This window comes from Anomaloglossus baeobatrachus, chromosome 7, assembly GCF_048569485.1.
Source record: "Anomaloglossus baeobatrachus isolate aAnoBae1 chromosome 7, aAnoBae1.hap1, whole genome shotgun sequence".
NCBI lineage: Eukaryota > Metazoa > Chordata > Amphibia > Anura > Aromobatidae > Anomaloglossus > Anomaloglossus baeobatrachus.
The window spans coordinates 234,484,860-234,507,946 of NC_134359.1; positions in this window are offsets into that span (position 1 = coordinate 234,484,860).

The window sequence follows — 23,087 nt, forward strand, 5'->3', positions numbered from 1 at the left end:
TCCACCTCCTCCTTGTTGGCGCCTTAGCCGTGTTTTCATGGGGTGTCCATCAACCAGCCATCCTCCACTCCATCCATCTGGACCATCGAGCTTTGCACGGCACTCATCGGTGAACAAAACAGTTTGGAAGTCAGTCTTCATGTATCCTTTGGCCCACTGGAGCCGTTTCTGCTTGTGTGCTGTGGATAGAGGTGGTCGACAGGATGGCTTACGCACAGCTGCAAACCTCTGAAGGACCCTGCATCTAGTTGTTCGGGTGACGTTGGAGGCACCAGCAGCTTCAAAAACTTGTCTGCTGCTATGACAAGGCATTTTAGCAGCTGCTCTTTTAACCTGACGCAATTGCCTGTTGGAAAGAGTCCTCAATTTTTCCTTATCAGCACGCACACGTGGGTGCTGTGAATCAGCTACATACTTCTTGATTGTGCGATGATCATGATGAAGTGTCTTGGCAATGTTGATTGTAGTCATGCCTTGACCTAAATACTCCACTATTTGTTACTTCTCATCAGCCGACACATCCTTTTTCTTTCCCATTTTGTCAAAAAATGTAGGCTGCGTAATAATGTGGAACAGCTCGCAGATCAGACCTGTAACATTCACTTACATTTGGCCGAGTACAATGTGAGATTTTCTCATTGCTTTCACCCGATTTACACTCTAATGTAAGCAAGCCCTAAGGCTGTGTAGAAAAAGGGGATCCCATACAGAACATCCATGTAGCATGTAGTTTTTTTTTACAGATTCACTGAAGCTCTTTAAAATGGTCTTGGAAATTATATCAGTGTTGGCTTTTGTTTGGCTTCTGCTGAGGGTCCACTATACCCATAATTAGGGTGCGACACCATAGTTGTAATCAGGGTTACTGGTTAGGGGCCCACTCAGATTCCCCCCCCCCCGCTGAGCTGAACCCCCTAGCTACGCCTCTGAATACATGTAAAAGAAAGCATCTCCTAGACCAGTGATGGCTAACCTATGGTGGTGCCACGCTGGGCAATTTTTGCTGACACGCACGGCAGGGGCAGGTGGCCGCATCCCGATCTATAAGACAAGCCATCAGGGCCGGCTCCAGGTTTTTGTGGGCCCTGGGCGAAAGAGTCTCAGTGGCCCCCATCCACACATAGACATGCACAGATACATACACATACAGGCATACGTACTCATACATATTTAAAGAGAAATTCACAAAAACACATAAATAGACAAATCTAGACACAGTCATATACACTGACATACATAGATACACATCATACATACACACACACATTATTTTTATATATTTATCCTGTATATATATATTTCTAATATTGGGAAGCCGGCAACAGCCTCACTCACCTTCCGGCTTGTCTAACAGACATGGCCGCACATAGAGCACACTAACACTGCTGTATATACATCACAAGAGAGGCTGGGGACAAACACATTACTGGGGGAATATATATTACTGAGGAAAGGGGTATACAGCAATGGGGGGCATACAGCTCTAGAGGAGGGCAGTGACTGAGGTGGGGGGGACAAACAGCTGTGAGGTGGGGGGGTGACATGCAGCTCTGGGGGTATACAGCTCTGGGGTGTGGGGGGGGGACATACAGCTCTGAGGGGGTATACAGCACCTGGGTGGAGGGGACATACAACTCTGGGGGTATAGTAGTTTGCAGCCCCCATATTGTGTTATGAAGCCCCCATTGTCCTCCATATAGTATTATGTAGCCCCCATATTCACTATGCAGCCCCCATATAACATTAAGCAGCCCCCATATAGCACAATGCAGACCTAGATAGCATTAGGCACCTTCATGTAGTATACAGCCCACTTATAGCACAATGCAGACCCAGATAGCAATAGGCACCCTCATGTAGTATACAGCCCACATATAGCACAATGCAGACACATATAGTATAGTAGACAGCCCCTAAATACCACAGTGCAGAGCCAGATAGCATTAGGCACCCTCATGTAGTAGACAGCCCCTAAATACCACAGTGCAGAGCCAGATAGCATTAGGCACCCTCATGTAGCATACAGCTTGTATATAGCACAGCCTGTATATAGTACAGTGCAGAGCCAGATAGCAATAGGCACCCTCATGTAGCATACAGCTTGTATATAGGCTATATACAAGCTGTATGCTACATGAGTTTGCCTATTGCTATCAGGCTCTGCACTGTGCTATATACAGGCTGTGCTATATAACATAGCACAGCCTGTATACAGCACAGTGCAGAGCCAGATAGCAGTAGGCACCCTCATGTAGAATACAGTGATTAATACTCAGTGGCGTAACTAGAGTTTGATGGGCCCTGGTGTAAAATTTGGACCGGGGCCCCCCCTTCATGTACACCGACACTTAGGGTACGGAATAATGACACTGACACTTGGCTCTTACCCTCAGCACCCAGGTTTCCCATGATCTGAAATCCATCTTGTCCTCAGCACCCAGCTTCCCCATATCAGAGCATGGGAAAGCTGGGTGCTGAGAGATGTACAGCAGAGCATGGGAAAGCTGGGTGCTGAGGGAAAGAGCCTTTTTCCCTCAGGACAAAACATTTCCATCCCATACTTGTATCTTTGTCCCCCCTTGTATATAGATCTCCAAATACTATAATGGCCCCCACATAGCCTTCCGTATAATATAAAGGGTCTCACATAACCCTTGATATATTAGAATGCACCCCCATAGTTCTCCATGTATTACAATGCATTTCCCCAAAGTTCTCCATGTATTATAATTCACCCCATAGTTCTCCATATATTATACTGCACCACATAGTCCTCCATATATTATACTGCACCACATAGGCCTCCAGTTTTATAACGCACACCCATAGTCCATGTATAAGGTAGCCTCCATATTCCTCCATATATTATAATGTAGCCCCCATAGTCCTATATGTATTATAATGTAGCGCCATAAATCATATTGTATTATGCAGCCCCATACTCCTCCATGTAAAATGCACCCCTAGTCCATGTATAAGGTGTCCTTCATGTTTATTATGTAGTCCCATAGACCTCCATGTATCATGCAGCCAGCAAAATAAAAAAACAAGTACCTCTCTTCTCCTTCCGACCCCTGCGACCGCGGTAGTTACTCCCCTGCCACCATATCTCACACACCCTGCTCCCCATACAGCCTGCACCCCCCAGATCACACACTACACCCCCATATGTCACACACCCTGCTCCCCATACAGCCTGCACCCCCCAGATCACACACACTACACCCCCATATCTCACACACCCTGCTCCCCATACATCCTGCACCCCCCAGATCACACACACTACACCCCCATATGTCACACACCCTGCTCCCCATACAGCCTGCACCCCCATATCACACACACTACACCCCCATATCTCACACACCGTGCCCACATATCTCACCCTGCCTGTACCCCAACTTACCCCTCTCAAACACTCTGCACCCCTTCACATCCTTCTGTCACAGTCTGCAGCCCTCATATGCCACTCACCCTGCAGCCCCCTTTCCCCTCATGTCCCCTCTTTTCTTATTACCAGTCATCATGTGTCCAAATCTCCGTCAGGATTCAGCATCTCTTGCTTTCTGCCGGCATCCTGTGTCTCCTCACACACAGTCACATGGGCACATGACATCATCGCAGGTCCTGCAGGATGGAGTATTCCGTCTGCTGTGCAGGTCAGGAGCACTCCTGCAGCTCAGAAACGGCTGGTGGGCCTCTCCAGGTCAGGAGCCCCTCTACTGAAACTGGGCTCCCCTGACTCACAGGCCGGCCAATACACAGCGGCACTACACATAGGGGCCCGGCAGCCTGCTCTGCAGAGCGGCTGCCGGGCCCCTATGTGTACCAGTGCCGCTGTGTAGTGGCCGGTCTGTGAGTCAGGGGAGCCCAGTGTCAGTAGAGGGGCGGCTCACTTCTCCGCGCGCAGTAATGACGTTCCGGGGGGGTCGGTGACAGCGCGGCCACCGGGCCCCCCTGAGTAGCGATGCGCCACTGCTGCCACCGCGAGTGGGCCCCCCCGGCAGCTCAGGGCCCTGGCATTTGACCGGGTTTTCCGGGTGCTGGCGCCGGCCCTGCAAGCCATGGCCGCCGGCGATTTTACTAGAACTGCATGTGCGGCTAAACTGTACCAAAATGACCGGCCCAGGGGGGCTGCACATGCAGTTCTAATTAAATTACTGGCGGCCGCGGCTTCTCTTATAGATCAGGATGCGGCTGCTGGTGATTTGTATTTTGTACCTTTAATCAGGGTCCTGAGAGAGGCGTACCTTACTACAGGATACAAGATGGGCACATTACTACAGGATGGAGACAGGATGGGCACATTACTACAGGAAAAAAAGTGGGCACATTACTACAGATGACAATATGGGCACATTACTACAGGGGATAACATGGGCACATTACTATAGAGGACAAGATGGGCACACTACTATAGAGAACAAGATGAGCACACTACTACAGGAGACGATGGGCACATTACTACAGGGGACAAGAATGGGCACATTACTACAGGAGAAGATGGGCACATCACTACAGGTGACAACAATGTGTACATTACTACAGAGAACAAGATGGGCACATTATCATGACTGTGGGGGAGGAGGAGAGTAGATAATGACTGCTGGGGGAGAGGAGATAATCATTATCCCTTCTCTCCCTCCCCAAAAGCAGTCATTATCAGAAAACATTTTAGATTAGAGCTACAAATATCGCAAAATGATGGATTTTTTTAAAAGTGACACTCCCCCTCATCTATGCTTGTTTTGTTTTTTTTACAAATTTTGACACACCAAGCTCAAAAGGTTAGCCATCACTGTCCTAGCCTTATCTGTGATGTGGACAAACACACGGCCAACTATGGAACTGAAAATGAAGGTGGCCTTTTTGAAGAGCTTGGCTTATATAATGACCTGTAACTTAAAGGGCCATTCCCATCTTTTTCGATGAATATTGTTGAATAGAGCTTGTTAAAAGAAATACTTTTACAATTTACTGCTTATTAAAATTTGCAGCTGTTCTCCAGATATATTAACTTTTTTTTTACAAATTGTTGTAAAGGAGTCCAAAAAAATTCAAGAAAAATCCAGCAATCGCAAATGATAAAAAATTCCAAAACTTTATTTCACATTTTTAAATTCCATGGTTAGGACTCCATTAAAAGAGAAACAGATGACGTGTTTCCCATCCAACAGATCCTTACTCATCTTACTCATATATTTGAGATATGAGTAAGGATTTGTTTGGTCCGAAACGCATCATCTGTTTTCCTTTTAATGGAGTCCTAACCATGGAATTTTAAAATGTGAAATAAAGCTTTGGAATTTTTTATTGTTTGGGATTGCTGGATTTTTCTGGATTGCTTCATTTTTCTTGATTGCTTCTTCTGGGGACCAGCTGGACTCTGATCCGTGCATTAATTTTTCTACACCAGGAATTGCAGATGGTGGTGGAATGGCTGATAAGTATTTTTTTGTTTTTGTTGTAAAGAAGTAACAGCGTGCTCCAGCTTTAAGGGTCTGTGCGCACGTTGCGTATTTACATGCGTTTACGCAGCATTTTGAACTGCAGCGTAAACGCATGCATTCTGCGTCCCCAGCAAAGTGTATGAGAATTTAGCAAATTCCATGCGCAAGTTGCGTTTTGAAACGCAGCGTTTTGGATGTCACATTTTTTACAAAACCGATGCTTTCCAAGAAGCAACATGTCACTTCTTTTGTGTGTTTTGGATGCTTTTCCCTCTCTGTCTATGGGAGAACAAGCATCCAGAATGCATCAATTCTGCATTCAAAATGCATCCAAAATGCAGCGTTCTATTTGTCACACCAAAACGCAATGTGCGCACATACCCTAAAACAGTTCTTTGAAGGTCAATAAAAAAAAAAAAAAGCTAGTAAGGCCTAAGCCACACGGCGAGAAAACGGTGCGAGAGGAGTGCGATAAAACAACGCATTCCACTCTGACCAATTTCAGCCTGTGTGTCAGCGCACATGAGCTATTATTTTCTCAGCCCTAATTGGACCAAGAAAACAATCGCAGCATTCTGCGATTGTAATGTGAGACTCTTTCTCTTGAACCCGTTCAAGTGTATGGGGCGAGAAAAAAAATCGCACTGCACTCGCTGTACACAGGTGTACCACGAGTGAAGGGCGAGAATCGCAATAGCCGGCTACAGAGGAGAGAGGGAGAGAAATCCCTCCCCTCCTCAGTGCCAACCCGCCCCCTGCAGCTGAGGTCCGCTCGCACAGTTGGACCTCAGTCGCAGAGACACTCGCATGACACTCGGCTCCTGCTGTGCTGCCAGCGTGAGCCGAGTGTCATGCAAGGATCGTACTAGTGCCCCGTGTGGCCCCGGCCTAAGAAGAGATGAGTGAATCCTAGGTTTGGTGTTTGTACCAAACACAGACTTTACAGAAAAAACAGAGTTTGGGTTCGGAGTTCGGGTGCTTTATGTATGAACACCACTAGCGCGAGCTTCTCTGTGCTCGGGTACGCTCGGCACTCAGCGCAGGGAGATCCGCTTGTATTATTTGAACCGCTCGGGGTTAACAACAGCATGATCGAATGTACAGTCATGGCCAAAAGTTTTGAGAATGACACCAAAATTATATTTTCACATGATCTGTTGCCCTCTGGTTTTTAATTGTGTTTGTCTGATGTTTACATCACATACAGAAATATAATTGCAATCATATTATGAGTACCAAAAGGTTATATTGACAGAATGAGTTAATGCAGCAAGTCAATATTTGCAGTGCTGACCCTTCTTCTTCAGGACCTCTGCAATTCTCCCTGGCATGCTCTCAATCAACTTCTGGATCAAATCCTGACTGATAGCTGTCCATTCTTGCATAAGCAATGCTTGCATTTTGCCAGAATTTGTTGGTTTTTGTTTGTCCACCCGTCTCTTGATGATTGCCCACAAGTTCTCATTGGGATTAAGATCTGGGGAGTTTCAAGGCCATGGACCCAAAATCTCTATGTTTTGTTCCATGAGCCATTTTGTGATCACCTTTGCTTTATGGCAAGGTGCTCCATCATGCTGGAAAAGGCATTGTTGGGTGCCAAACTGCTCTTGGACAGTTGGGAGAAGTTGCTCTTGGAGGACATTCTGGTACCATTCTTTATTCATGGCTGTGTTTTTAGGCAAGACTGTGAGTGAGCTGATTCCCTTGGCTGAGAAGCAACCCCACACATGAATCGTTTCAGGATGCTTAACAGTTGGCATGAGACAAGACTGGTGGTAGCGCTCACTTCTTCTTCTCCTAATAAGCTGTTTTCCAGATGTCCCAAACAATCGAAAAGGGGATTCATCTGAGAAAATGACTTTACCCCAGTCCTCAGCAGTCCACTCCCTGTACCTTTTGCAGAATATCAGTCGGTCCCTGATGTTTTTTCTGGAGAGAAGTGGCTTCTTTGCTTCCCTCCTTGAAACCAGGCCTTGCTCAAGCAGTCTCCGCCTCACAGTGCGTGCAGAAGCACTCACACCAGCCTGCTGCCATTGCTGAGCTAGCTCGGCACTGCTGGTAGTCCGATCCCGCAGCTGAAACAGTTTTAAGATACGGTCCTGGCGTTTGCTGGTCCTTCTTGGGCGCCCTGGAGCCTTTTTGGCAACAATGGAAGCTCTCTCCTTGAAGTTCTTGATGATGCGATAGATTGTTGACTGAGGTGCAATCTTTGTAGCTGCGATACTCTTCCCTGTTAGGCCATTTTTGTGCAGAGCAATGATGGCTGCACGTGTTGCTTTAGAGATAACCATGGTTAACTGAAGAGAAACAATGATACCAAGCACCAGCCTCCTTTTAAAGTATCCAGTGGTGTCATTCTTACTTAATCATGACTGATTGATCGCCAGCCCTGTCCTCATCAACACCTACACCTGTGTTAATGGAACAATCACTAAAACAATGTTAGCTGCTCCTTTTAAGGCAGGAATGCAATGATGTTGAAATTTGTTTTGGGGGTTAAAGTTCATTTTCTTAGCCAATATTGACTTTGCAAGTAATTGCTGTTAAGCTGATCACTCTTTATGACATTCTGGAGTATATGCAAATTGCCATTAGAAAAACTTAAGCAGTAGACTTTGTAAAAATGAATATTTGTAGCATTCTCAAAACTTTTGGCCATGACTGTAGTGTGCACCCCCCCAAAAAAAAAAATGGAAAAAAAACACCTACCTGCATCCAGAAGTGATCTGTATATGGCTGGCTATTCGATGGAGGAGATCTGAACTGCCCAATCAGTGACTTCCACTGGGGTTCAGGTTAAGTTCGGGACTCAAGAAAAAACACCATAGAACATATAAAAAAATCACAGACCATAGGGGCCAATTCAGATGATGTAGGCACACACAGAGAATGTTGCAAACCCTCCTAGTAAAGATAGCCGCAGCCCAGGTGCACGATGCTGATGATACAGCCACCCACACGTCCACACTAAAGGGGAGGGGCAGCTGTTTAGCATAGGACATGTGTTGCGGACGGGGGCCAGACCACTGCAGAAGGCTGCTCGGATCCGGGTTCGTTACTGTGGCTCGAGTGGTAGCCGGACCCGGGCTCGTGCAGTCATCCGTCCTCACAACCGTAGAAAGGGTGTATTTACAGGGGAAAAGTTTGTCAGTGACGCCCCCATGGGTTGCGGTGAGAGTTGGTAGCACCGCCGCTGCCTGGATATGGGACGCCCGGGGCTGATGGAGTGGGGCAGCAGGATGGTATCCCCTCCACGGGTAGGGGAGGTGTTGTCCCGGGGCCCAGGTGTACGGGAGGGAATGCTGCGGAGAGTGTCACGCAGGGCTGAACCGGGCAAGAATGGTGTACTCACAGTTCCAAAGAAATTCACACAGAGTCCAGTGGTAAACCAAATTGCCAGTGACCGGTAACCTCCGGCGGGTGTATTTGGGTCCCACACCCTGATACAGCAAACAGGGGTCCCTTCCTCCTGCACTCAGTGTTTGTGTCTTCAACAGGACAACTCCGCTTGAAACGGGGAAGTCCACTCCCAGTAACTTTGTATGTTGGGAGCTGTGACCCGTGAAATCTGACCCGGGGGATATCTGTGGGTTCTGGCGGACACCCTATCCCTCGCGTTGGGCTTCCGTTTCCCTCTCTGGGCTTGCTGGTGGGACAAGATGTGGAATCTTGTCCCCAGCTGGCTAATTGACAAGGGGCTTGAAACCTTCCACGCCCTAGGGTCCAGACACCCCAACTGTGCACAGCCTCTGGACCAGATTCCCACTGTCGGCACCGGCGGGCTACGACCCTGCCCTGGTCCACTTGAGGTCTCCCGCGACCGGATCTCCGTCGCCTGTGGCCCTGTCTGCCGACTGCCACCTAGTCAGTAGTCCGGTAGTCCAGAGGCCCCAACCCCTGACTCCGCTGTCACTCCACACTCCTCTCTCTTCGACTGTCAGAACTGTTCTTCTCCACGCAATTGAACTTGTTCCCTCCCAGAACACCTCAGGACCCCAAGGTGGGCACTCCCATCCACCTGGTCCCGCCCACTGGTGTGTCCCTATTGTCCTGGGGGGTGACTAGGCTTTGCTGGTTGGTATTATGTACCTGGGTGTGGGTTTGTTGGTATGCCAAGGAGGATGGAGTCCTGCACCAGTAAGATTTGTGCAGTCTCTGTGACAACCTGGTATTGCCAGGGCGTCACACATGCACACTAATAAGGCTTGCATTCGGAGCCCATCATATAGATGAGTGAGATGCACAGTGTCTGAACTGCAACCTATAAATGACGCCAGAAGCCTAGGTCAGGTGGGCTAAACAGCACTAGATGAGTGCATCTCACGTGGATACGCGAGATGCCCAGTGTCTGAATTGTGGCCTATAGATGATGTACAACACCAGGTCAGGCAGGTTAGTTAGCACTATATGAGTGCATATCACATGACTGACTCACCCACCTGAATTCAGAAGGTCCACACACGTCCTGCAAAAATAGATAAAATGTGCCATACCTCAATTAGTGTTGCAGTTCAGACACTGTGCATCTCACTCATCTATATGACGGGCTCCCAATGCAAGCCTTATTAGTGTTCATGTCCTATGCTAAACAGCCGCCTCTCCCCCTTAGTGTGGAGGTTGTGTGGCTGTATCATCAGCATCGTGCACCTGGGCTGCGGCCCTCTTTATTAGGACGGTGTGCAACATCTGAATTCTCTCCTATGATCTGTAAGCTCGGGACTCAAACCGATCTTAATTTAAAGTTCAACTACACCCGCTGAACTGAACTCTCACTGGTCCGCTCATGTAGCCGCAGTTGTCGGTCTCCAAGACTGTTAGAGCCAACTGTGTTTAGAACTGCACAATACTGCAAGGGGCTGAGCTCAACTTTTTCAGGCATGTACTACCTGTCCAGTGTTTGACTTTTTTAGTGGCAGCCTTCTGTATAGGAAAGTGCAGTCTTTCCATACAGTTGAATAAACAGTATGCCAACGCATACCGGCCAGACAGTAAAGCACTATTTTTTTTTTTATTGCACCGCAGGAGTGGTGCTTTTAAAATCCCCTAACCCCTGTATTATATTCACCTTCTGGTGTCTTTGTGACGCCCTGACCTATCAGGTCGTCACAAGGGTGCTGTGCAATCTGCCCTTCTGCATGGTACCCGCTCCTCCTTGGTTACGGGTCCTGTCCCTTTGGTGTTGCTAAGAACAGGTATACACAAATCCTGAGGAACACTCTGCACCACACCCACCAAACACCCATTGGGCAGCCTGAGGGGAATAGGGCCACCCAGATGGAGGGATGGTAGAAGGAGGGCCAGAAGTGTAAGTTGTAGTCAGAGAGTTTCAGTGAGCAGTGACAGGAAAGGTCACGCTGCGGAGCTGGGCTCCTGTACCCGTCCCAGGTGCCAGAGGTTGGCCTGGCCTGGAAGAAGCTGGAACCCCGGTCGCAGGGGGTAGTGGCAAGGGGCACGGTATTGCCATGGAGGGCAGGCCGGCGGCCTTGTGCTACAACCGGGCAGGGGCCCGGGCACGACGGGGTACACGGACCCTAGGCTGGGAAGTAGCTTTATGCAGCCCAGTAATTCACCCGACGAGGACGGAATCTTCATGAACCGCTCTCCACCCGCTCCAAAATTGGGGTACTAGCGCAACGAGGGGGATAGGACTTCCCAAAATCGTCCAGAAAATCCCAAGCATGCAGCCTGACCTTGCTAGCCATGTAGGTGAGCGGGACCCGAGTAGTTTTAGACGAAAGAGATCCACCAAGGTTACACACAGTTCCAAGGGACAAGGTTTCAGACCAACCAGCAATGCCAAAAGGGCACGGATGCAGCGTGTTCGGCCGAAGGCCGCAGGACAGTCAGGACTTTGGTTTACCTGGTGTCCGTGTCAGCATCTCTGGACTTTGTGAGTACATTGTGCCCCTTTGCCTCCAATGGGTCTCCAGCCGGCCCAGCACCGAGCCCCGGGACACCTTCCCCCTGCCCACGGAGGGGTTAACATCACCAGCTGCCATCCTATCGCTCCCGGGCGCTCTCCCTCTCTCCTAAACGCAGCAGCGGTGGTATCCCAATTTACCACGACCCTTGGGTGGCGTCACGAACACTATCCAATCCACCCTTTCCTTCCCCTTTTCATTTTCGAGCAGCCGTGCGACCCTGCCTCGGGTCCAGAGACCCCTCGAACCACTGCGGATCCGGATCCGAGAAGCCCGTCGGCTGTCGCGGGGGCGAAACATCTTCACCTTCTATCACCACTGCTCCAGTCAGTTTTGGCGATTTGTGACCTGCCAGCGGTTCTGTTTTTTCAAGGAGCATGCTGGAGGTCACAACTCAATACCAAGTCCATGAGAGCCTCGTTCTGGCCTCTTTATGGCACTCATATTCTTGTATTGAGCTGTTGTGATGTAACGTCTGATTTCCGGCCAGCTAGAAGTTTTGGTCACAATATGGCGTGACTGAAGCAACGCTGAAAATGCCGGAGGGTGAGTATATTACTAGGGGCAGGGACTTTAGATTACAAGCACCAATCTAGTGCTGAAAAAAACCCCAAAACACTGGAGTGGTGCTTTAATGTAAATGCTGAGAGCTTTTTTTTATCCAGGGAGTATAATGTCTGTATTCTAAGAACACAATGTGCCCCTACCAATCTGCTAACTGCTCTGTATTATGAAATGTAAACTTTTTGTTTTCAAGGTTCTTTTTCACATATTCCCGCAAAACTGTGAATGCAGCTTTGGACTATAATATACTGTACGGTAGAATGCAAGTGACATTGAACCTTCAGTGCTGAAGAATAAACCTATCCCTTGGCTTTCTGATAATAGGGGTTTATTCATAATAAACGTATTGAATATTCAAGGGAGATGTGATAAATGTATAAACCATTGGGTCACACCGATGAGACCTCTAACACTCACGACAATGGTTTCCTGGTATCAGTAATTGAGAAGAATGAGGAGTAGACAGTTTGGTTATCACCAGTATAAAGAGGACATTGTAAGTGGATCTGCATCCCCAGTCTTATCCGTTCTCCTGAAGGTTCTGCTACATCAGGAAATTATATATATATATATATATATATATATATATATATATATATATATATATATATATGTATATACATAATCATTATGGAATACAGTTACATATTCCAAGCTACACATTTGTATCAATATACGGGGGGTGCATATCTGACCCCAGTTCATCAAAGCTTTTAAGCCTGAATTATGGCATAAAAACTTTGAAAAATAGTGCAATTTTAGTGCAACATGAGGCTGGACCAAATGATCGTCAGACTTTTTATTAGGGCCAGTTCAGACAAAGTGGGCAGAGCTGGGAAATTGCGAGCAAATTCATGATGAACGGTTGCGTTCTTTACTCCATAAATCTTTCTCCAGTCCCCACACCTCTTAATGAATCAGGAGTGTCAGACTCTAACATGCCATCTTATCAACACTGTCGTGAAAAGGCAGGTCTTGATAAATGAGGGCCACAGTGTCTGTTAATGTTATTTCTGTATTATTAGAAATGGATAGATGAGTCCTGATTGACTCCAACAGTCATCAGACCTTACCCAGATGGACTTTTATATTTGAGAAAGATTAGATATATTGAGTTGAACTATGCACACATAACATAATTATAATTCACCGATTATTTAAACTGTACCTACTCCGAACCCCATTGTGCATTTCATACATCAAACTTGCATCACATCTTGGTGTGAAAAAACTCTAGATGGATCCATTCATTGATGAGGCAGCAGAGTTAAGGCCCCGTTACACACAACAACGTATCTAACGATATATCGCCGGGGTCACGGATTCCGCACACCAACGAGCGGCCATTAACGGAAAATACTCACCAAATCATCCATCGTTGACACGTCGTTCATTTTCAAAAAATCGTCGGTTGTTGAGGACGCAGGTTGTTCGTCGTTCCCGAGGCAGCACACATCGCTACGTGTGACACCTCGGGAATGACGAACTACAGCTTACCTGCGGCCGCCGGCAATGAGGAAGGAAGGAGGTGGGCGGGATGTTACGGCCGTTCATCTTCTCCCCTCCGCTTCTATTGGGCGGCCGCTTAGTGACGCCACTGTGACGCCACATGAACCTCCCCCTTAGAAAGGAGGCGGTTCGCCAGCCACAGCGACGTCACTAGACAGGTAAGTCCGTGTGACAGCTCCTAATGATATTGTGGGCCACGGGCAGCGATTGGCCCGTGACGCAAAAACGACGGGGGCGGGTACGCTTGCTAGCGTTATCGCTGCATGTAAAGCCTCCTTTACACCAGACTCCTTTTGGCTTCTTTTCATCAGTATCCATGAAAGGTGCACAAAACTGTTCTTGAACACACTTTTTTGTGAATGCGTAAAAAGATGGATACCGCCGGACCACAGGTCAAATGGGAGGTCAAATTGACTCCCTCTGTCTCATTTCCTTTATTTTGTCTGAATCACATTTTTCAGATATTTACACATAATCCTTGGTATAAGCGCTCAGCGTAAAATGCAGGATAAATGTGAGCTATGCCTTACTGTGATATTTGGGTGGTAGAATAAACAAATCAACAGCAGTTGACGAATTGGCTTTAATACTATTTTTTACACCTTTCACCTTACGGTGAAAGCACTGGTGCATACAGACAGAAGAGAGACCCTGTACAAGAACAATATATGGGCCCTTTTCAGCCCAAGTGTACAATTCCAGCTGCTTTGGAGGTAGAAATAGGTCTCCTTGCCTCTTGAGCTCCTGTTTCGCTCACAGGTTGCACCAATGATATGTTCCCCCCCCCAGCTTCCCTTATATCAGCGATACTACATCTACTACCAATGCCTACTATTTCTGCTCTTTCTTCTTTACTCTCCAAACTCAGTATTACCCAACCACTCTATAAGCACACTAATACCCCTCTTAACCAGCCTGAAAAGCCAAAGCATTGCAATCATTTCTTGCCCATTAAAAACTTTGTAAAAAGGAAAATAAATAGAGGATGTAAGGGAGAGAGCAAAAGTAAGCATAAACAAAAATCACACACCTGCAAAAAGGAAAAGGATCATTTAGTAAAACTTTACCAATATATCCAACCGAATTCTTTGAGAAAATAAAATCTTACTATTATCAAAAGTACTCTCTTTTGCCACACATAAAGCCTATAAATTTTCACATGTACGTGCCTTTTTTTTGCAATGTCAGCCATAGACAAATCCCATCCTCTACTCACAGTGTTACCCCCAACATATTTCTATACGTAAGCCAATCTCAGTGGATGTAAAACTGAAATCACCACTAGGACCTCTTCACCACTAGGACCACTTTATTATTAGGACCTACTATTGAAATCTTTCTTTCTTTGGTAATGAGTAAATTGCAAGCATTTGAAAAACTACAAATCCAGATAGGAAACTACAAATCCAGCCTAACCACTGCTGATTGAGTAGCTATAAATTCTCTGTCCAAACATACCGATATACTTATTTGAGTTTCTGACAGTCATGGAAACAGTGATTTAGGAGAAAGCGGACTACCTTGCAGAAGCCATTTGCGTTCTTTCGATGCAGAGTTCTATGAACTCTTAAAATCTAGCCCATTAAACAAGTGTGCCAAGGAATACAACTCTCTCATTAAAAAAAAGTGTACACAGTTCCCCTCCTCACCAAAAAGATATATTCCTTAATCAAAAAGAAATCCTCCCTAGCCTTCCACCATGCCGACAGTGCACAAACGTATTACCAAACTGCCTGGACATCCAATTATTTCAGGGATCGTCTCTTTAACAAGTAATTAGTCACACTATGATGATTTACATCTATAAAAATGAATCCTTACTTGGCCCTCAAATCTCAGAGACTTCACCCAACTAATCAATACTCTACTTGGCTGTATTTGATGTCCGCCAATGCTCCAATATAAGTTTTATTGCAGCAGATGTAAAGGCTCTCTATTCCAGCATTCCACATAAGATTGGAAGCTAGTAATTGTTGTTCTACCTACCTCAAGTTTATACTCAATAATAATTTTGAACTTAAATCTTAACTCTACAGATAATCACAATATGTAGAGCCGGTTTGTAACTTTCTATGTAAACTTCCACACGACATTCTTTGAACAATAATACACCTCTACCAATAATCCCTTTTTTATAATAACATTCCATTATACAAATGCTACATTGATGATCTTATTTCCCTTTAGAAAGGGAAAGAAACAAAAGCCAATACCTTGATCTATTTCCTCAAAAACAATAACCTGAGTCTTTTCTTTAGGGTATGGTTCCACTTGCGTATGGACTCTTGCGAGTCTCGCATCACATCACCCGACACGGCCTGACGCTCTCCGGACACGAGCATCTTAACTTCCTAGAAATACATGCAGCTGACTCGCTCCTGTCAGGAAAATGTGCAGCCGTGCCGGTTGATGTGATGCAAGACTCACACAAGTTATACGCAAGTGGAACCATACCCTTACACACCATTTTTCCTCAGGCAAAATACATTTCCTTGAGTTATTGACCATGGACAAAAACAATGGTATACAAACATGAAGATTTGTCAAAGCAGTGGACATTAGTGGATATCTTCATTAGAGCAGTGTCTCACTACACACTGTGGCTCAAAAATATTCCTTATACACTGTTCAAAAAAGTACAGAAAAACTGTTCCAACACCTTTCATTTTTCTGAAACCGGTCCGGATTTTGGAGCATCTCTTCAAATAACAATGGTTTCAAATCCATTTGGTTCAAGGAGCTCTTAATATAGATAAATAACTCAATATCTTATACAAGCCCCCACCACCAATCCACTCCAGACATGAACCATTCAAACACAATTTCATAACAACATACAATACTGGATACACTCTGATGTAAAAAATTCTATCACATCATTGACTCATATTAACACTAGAAGTCCTAGAAATTTCGAGCTCCCCCCTGAAGTCCCGAAAGAGGGTCGAATGACATACATTAAACTAAATAGAACTAAAAGCCCAGTCACACACAACGACTTACCAGCGATCCCGAAAACGATGCGACCTGATAGGGATCGCAGGTAAGTCGCTGGGAGGTCACAGGTGAGATGTCACACAGTCAGACCTTACCAGCGATGCAGGAACAATACAGGTCGCAGTAGCAACCTGTATAACGATCTCAGCAGTCACTGGGACCCTGTCACACAGTGTCAAACACAGCGATGTGTCCTGCCCAGCAGGACATCGCCTTTGAAGAAAATGGCCTGGACCATTCTGCAACGACTAGCGATCTCACAGCAGGGACCTGATCAGTGGTAGGTGTCACACATAAGATCGCTAACGGGATCGCTACTGCGTCACGGAAACCGTGACTCAGCTGCGATCTCGCTAGCGATCTCGTTATGTGTGACGGTACCTTAACTAGAAACTAAATGGCTAAAGTCAATGGAAAACAACAACCTCCTGTGGTGCGACAGTAATGGCCTTAATTACAGAACAAAAGACGGTGATTATACGATGTTAGCTAAAATCCTTCAGGTTATTCGATTCGACCCGTCTCTGGGTTCCAAAAGGTAAAAATGTTAAATGACCCCTCTCTGGGACTTTTACTGCTAGGAGATCCTTTCCTGAAACATCCTCTCCCAAACAAACCAAAAATCGCATACAGATGATCTTATCTCACCCACTTGCCCCAAGTTATCTACATAAGATTAAGACTTAAAAAAGAAACAAATCCATTCCCTATATTCGTCGGCGCCTACAGGTTCGGAATCCAACGATGTGAGTCCAACAACATTAATAATTCAAGAAATATGTTCACCTCCTGAAAAACAAAAGGAAATTTTCTCCATCAAATCTTTCCTACAACTTCAGTTATAAATATCTATCTCTTACAGTGCCCTGATGGTTTACAATGTATAGGCCATACAATCCACACTGTATGGAAGGGAATCAATAAGAACAACTTCAATGTATATATTGGATTTCTTCAACAAAGTCTGTGCAGACACTATGCTCAATTCCACAACTCCAACTTCAGTAAGCTTCAGGGACGGACATGTCATTGGTGCAACCTGGGCAGCCGCACAGGGGCCCAAGAGCCAAGCGCGCCCATTTCTGTCTCCACAGCAGGTGGAATTATGCACTATAAATAGCTATATATCAGTATATATTGTTTAGCCATAGGGGTCCTTTTCTCTCTGTAATATCTATAATCTTTATATAATATATAATCTTTATCTATAATCTTTATATAATACCAATCGAACAGATTCCTGAGGACATCTCTAGTAAGCTCCAAATGGTTAAAACAAGACGCCTTCTTGCTATACAAACTATTATGTTTGTGCCTTGATGGTCTCAATGAGGTAATAGAAAGCTTTACTCTGATACTCATGTTATTTATATATAATTTAACTTTTATATGTTTTACACGTTATAAATTATTAAGGATGCTTTACACGCTGTGACATCACTAGCGATCTCGTTAGCGATGTGACACGCCAGATGGCAGATAGCGATGTCGCAGCGTGTAAAGCACCATTTCGTCTTACCTTGTATTTTATGTTTTTCCATTATTTATATTTCACTATGGATCATATTTCTAGTCCATAGATGTCTATATATTTTTCAAGGATACAGGTTCATTATGCACTTCATGCTATAATATCTTTCAAGCGATTACATTATTATCTATATTATATATGGTTTTTTGCATAGCTTTTGCTACATTTTTGTGTGTTCCTTTTTCCCTTCCCACTATTTTGTATCCCCCACCACCATTTTTGTTTCTTCCCCATTCTTTATTTGGACATGTTCTGCCTGCAATCAAGCCATTTATATTCTATATTTGTTTTATTATTTTAGAAAAGAATTATGACTACAAGATATGGCTTAGCGACCTGGTGATTTTCATTATTATACATCAATATTAGGAATCTTGTGTTCACATACAACTATACAAGGCATTTTATAGATGTTAATTTTGATTTTATTTCCTTCTCGTCCATGTGGTTCCTTATTTCCCTATAGACCTTTGACCCAACCCTTTATTGTCATTTCCTTTTCCTGTTTCATCTAGTATGTAAATTCCTGATATTACTACTCTCATATGGCCTTGTGCAGATTTATTAATGTCCTCCATCGTGGGCCCCATCCTATATTAATCTCTTCCTATATTTCAGAGGATTTTTTGAGATGAGGTCACTGAGTTTATTGAGGTCTCCTGAGGTCAGGTTACCTGTGGTTATAGGTGGAGGGCCGTGTGAACCTCCAGCTGTGACTGCAACTAACCTGAGTGATGTCACCACTCATCCCTACAGCTCATTCTTTGCCTGAAGCTCACAGCGGGTGGTCATTGTTCTATGGCCTCACGCTGTCAGTTCGGCTATAGCAGAGCTGGAATCATCATGGATTACGTCGGTCAGTGTTTTGGAGGTTAATATTAAATTATTAGTTAATATTAAATTATTTCAAGTAAAGGATATTTTCGGTGTTTGTGTTTATTCCTTTTCATTTACATATCAGTAATGGAGGGGTCTCATAGACGCCTCCCATTACTAATCTAGGGTTCAGTGGCAGCTGTGGGCTGGTATTAACCCATTATTACCCAGATTGCCACTGCACCAAGGCAATTGGGAGGAGTCGGGTAAAGTTCTGGAATTGTTGCTTCGAATAGATGTGTCAATCTTGGGCTTTTGCAGGCTGCTATTTTTAGGCTGAGGAGGGCCAATAACCATGGGCCTTCCCATCCTGAGAATACCAGCAATCAGCTGTTGGGCTTTATCTTTGCTGGGTATCAAAATTGGAGGGACTGCATGCTGTTTTTTTGTTTTGTTTTTTAATTATTTATTTAATTTAAAAAAAGCTGCATGTGGTTCCTCTTATTTTGATACACAGCTATGATAAGCGCATAGCTGGGGGCTGCAGCCTGTAGCCGTGGGCTTTGTCTGTGCTGGTATCAATATATAGGGGGACTTATTCATTGGTGTTTGTATACATAGTCCAGTGGGTGGTCCTACTCAGTGATTGTCAGTCTTCCCTGTATAATTGTGCATGCAGAGATAGCTGTTAATCACTAGTTGGACCGCCCACTAGACTCCTATGCAGACCAGGCATTTCAATAAAGAAAATGCAAGTTGTGTTGAATATTTTCCAACATTCCTATGTATTATTCTGCTCAACTTCTCCTTCCTCCACTGCTTGGAGTACAGGTAAAATTAGATAGTTTCTCTTTAAGGGTGAGTATGATAGCTGGATGGAACTTTAACTCTTTAGATTATCTTTGCTTGTTGAAATCATTAGCAATCATCAATGTAGCAGAAAAATGCTAAAGGTTTAAATGCAAATGTCGCGCCCTGGGGCAGCAGAGCTGCTTGGATCCGGGCGGTCCATGGCTCAAGGGGTTCCGGATCCGAGCACCGTCTATCAGTTTTAAATAAAAGGAAAAATAATCAAAATAGTCCGACTACGCCACTCACAGTGCGCGGCCAGGGATGGTATGGCCACCGCTGTCAGTCCTCTCTGGGGATGATGCATGGGGCAGCGTGGATGGTGAAGCCCTCCATGAGTAGGGCTTTTCCCCAGGGGTAGATATGGGTTAACGTGGAAGCGCAGGGAAATAACTCAGTCCAGACAGGGGAGTGCAGTTTGGTCGCTTTTACTTGCAGCTGGGTTCGCACTCTGGGGACGTGCTGGATCCCACGGGTGCACGAGTCCTGTGTCCCTGTGCCAGCCGACAGGGTGCCACTCGCCCACCGATGCACTCGTGTCTGTGTGAGGGTCCTACCTGGCTTGAAGCACCCAGAGGTCCGTCTAGTGTCTGGGTCCTGCCTCAGGCAGCTTGGACTATTTAAGGGAATATGCCTTGGACGATAGTGGTGGCAGATGAGTCCTGGAAACCCACCCACCTGGCAGAGTTAACAGATGGCTTGAAGTTGCGGTGTGTTCTGGGATCTGCACCCCTTGCGTGCAAAGTACTGGGAGCCCTGGATTTCCACCACCACAGGATTCCACTGCCCCTGGAGCTTCATCTCTCACTCTCCAGCTACTTTCTCCCCTGAATGGTTGATGTTTCTCCTTCTCTTTCTCAAGATTCCTTTGTCTGTCTTGACACCTTTTCTGTAAACTCTCTCCTTCTTACTACTGCTCACTTCAGACTCCTCTCAACCACCTTCTCCCTTCTCTCTCCTCTTTTCCACTCTCCACCCACACCCCACAGTCCACTCGCTCCTCCCCCAGGTGGCTGCCTGTTAGCTCACAGTGCCCAGCCATGTCACCTGATTCTAAGTGTAAAGCACGCTTTACACACTACAATATATCTTACGATGTGTCGGCGGGGTCACGTCGTAAGTGACGCACATCTGGCATCGTAAGGTACATTGTAGTGTGTAACAGCTACGTGCGACTGTGAATGAACGGTAAAACGTTCATCGCACGCACGTCGTTCATTCCTCATGAATTGAACGTCAGATTGTTCATCGTACCCGGGGTAGCACACATCGCAGTGTGTGACACCCCGGGAACGATGAACAGATCTTATCTGCGTCCTGCGGCTCCCGGCCAGCAATGCGGAAGGAAGGAGGTGGGCGGGATGTTTACATCCCGCTCATCTCCGCCCCTCCGCTTCTATTGGCCGGCTGCCGCGTGACTTCGATGTGACGCCGAACATCCCTCCCACTCCAGGAAGTGGACGTTCGCCGCCCACATGGAGGTCGTATGGACGGGTAAGTACGTGTGACGGGGGTTAATCATTTGTGCGGCACAATCAACAAAATTGAACGTCCCGCACATACGATGGGGGCGTTTACGATCGCATACGATATCGTATACAGAATCGTAACATGGAAAGCAGGCTTTAGTGTCCTGGTGTGCTGGTGTGTGTACTGACTGGCACAGTTATGTAGGACCCGAGCCGTTACCGTGATGTTACCTTGTTTTGTGACACCTGGTTACCGCAGGGGTGTCACACAGAAGTTGATAAAAACTCCTGCTTTTAACATTACCATAACAATTAAGTCCTTCCCATAAAAAAAGGAATTGCGGTGCATTTCAAAATTGATCAATTGCTTGACTGGCTACATGGCTGGATCTTTTGATGGAAGTATTGGCAGACAGGCACACCATGTTCTCAAAGACTCTACATCCGTAGTGGACAATACTGTTGCATTTTGCCTGTGGACTCAGGACTAAAACTTTGCAGATAATTGTTTGTTCATGCCTGGGTTGTGGGGTCCAGGGGTCCTATTTTTTGACGACTTTTCTAGGTCAACTTGTGATATAATTTGGTCATAAAAGAGCATTTCAATAGTTATCTGAAGGAAAAATCCTCCACATCATCTTAAACGTATACTGTAGCCATAGGCTCATACTGCAAGAGAATCACTATTAATGATGAGGAATCCAAATTATATGAAGTTTGCATTCACTGAAACCTTCCACTGGGTCATTTTAAGGAATTAATCCCATCTTGGATGATTCTTTTCTTGTTGAACAATTGAAAGCGATTATTCCAGTTTTTCAAATGACCTATAACAAAAGGGGGCTTTACACGGTAGCGATATCGGTAACGATATCGCTATCGTGCGTACCCGCCCCCATCGTTTGTGCGACACGGGCATATCGCTGCCCATCGCACACAAAATCGCGCTCCCCTGTCACACGGCTTACCTGCCCTGTGATGTCGCTATGGCCGGCGATTCGCCTCCTTTCTAAGGGGGCGGGTCGTTCGGCGTCACAGCGACGTCACACGGCAGGCATCCAATAGAAGCGGAGGGGCGGAGATGAGCGGGACATAAACATCCCGCCCCCCTCCTTCCTTCCGCATAGCCGGTGGAGGCAGGTAAGGAGATGTTCCTCGCTCCTGCAGTGTCACACACAGCGATGTGTGCTGCCGCAGGAACGAGGAACAACATCGCTAATGAGAGGTGAACGATATTTGGTTTTAGGACGACCTCTCCGCGGCAAACGATTTTGAGCGTTTTTGCGATCGTTTCAGGTCGCACATAAGTGTCACACGCTGCGATTTCGTTAATGACGCCGGATGTGCGTCACTAACGACGTGACCCCGACAATAAAACATTAACGATATCGTAGCGTGTAAAGCCCCCTAAAGCCTAGTGAAAAGTAGGTATTTTAGGCATTAGCGGATTATACTAAGAGCAACCACCCCCTGGCTCATGGCAAGGCTTAATAGTGATCATTACATATACTATCATCACTATGTACAGTCATATGAAAAAGTTTGGTCACCCCTATTAATGTTAACCTTTTTTCTTTATAACAATTTGGGTTTTTGCAACAGCTATTTCAGTTTCATATATCTAATAACTGATGGACTAATATTTCTGGATTGAAATGAGGTTTATTGTGCTAACAGAAAATGTGCAATCCACATTTAAACAAAATTTAACCGGTGCAAAAGTATGGGCACCTCAACATAAAAGTGACATTAATATTTTGTAGATCCTCCTTTTGTAAATATAACAGTCTCTAGTCGCTTCCTGTAGCTTTTAATGAGTTCCTGGATCCTGGATGAAGGTATATTTGACCATTCCTGTTTACAAAACAATTCCAGTTCAGTTAAGTTTGATGGTCGCCGAGCATGGACAGCACGCTTCAAATCATCCCACAGATTTTCAATGATATTCAGGTCTGGGGACTGGGATGGCCATTCCAGAACA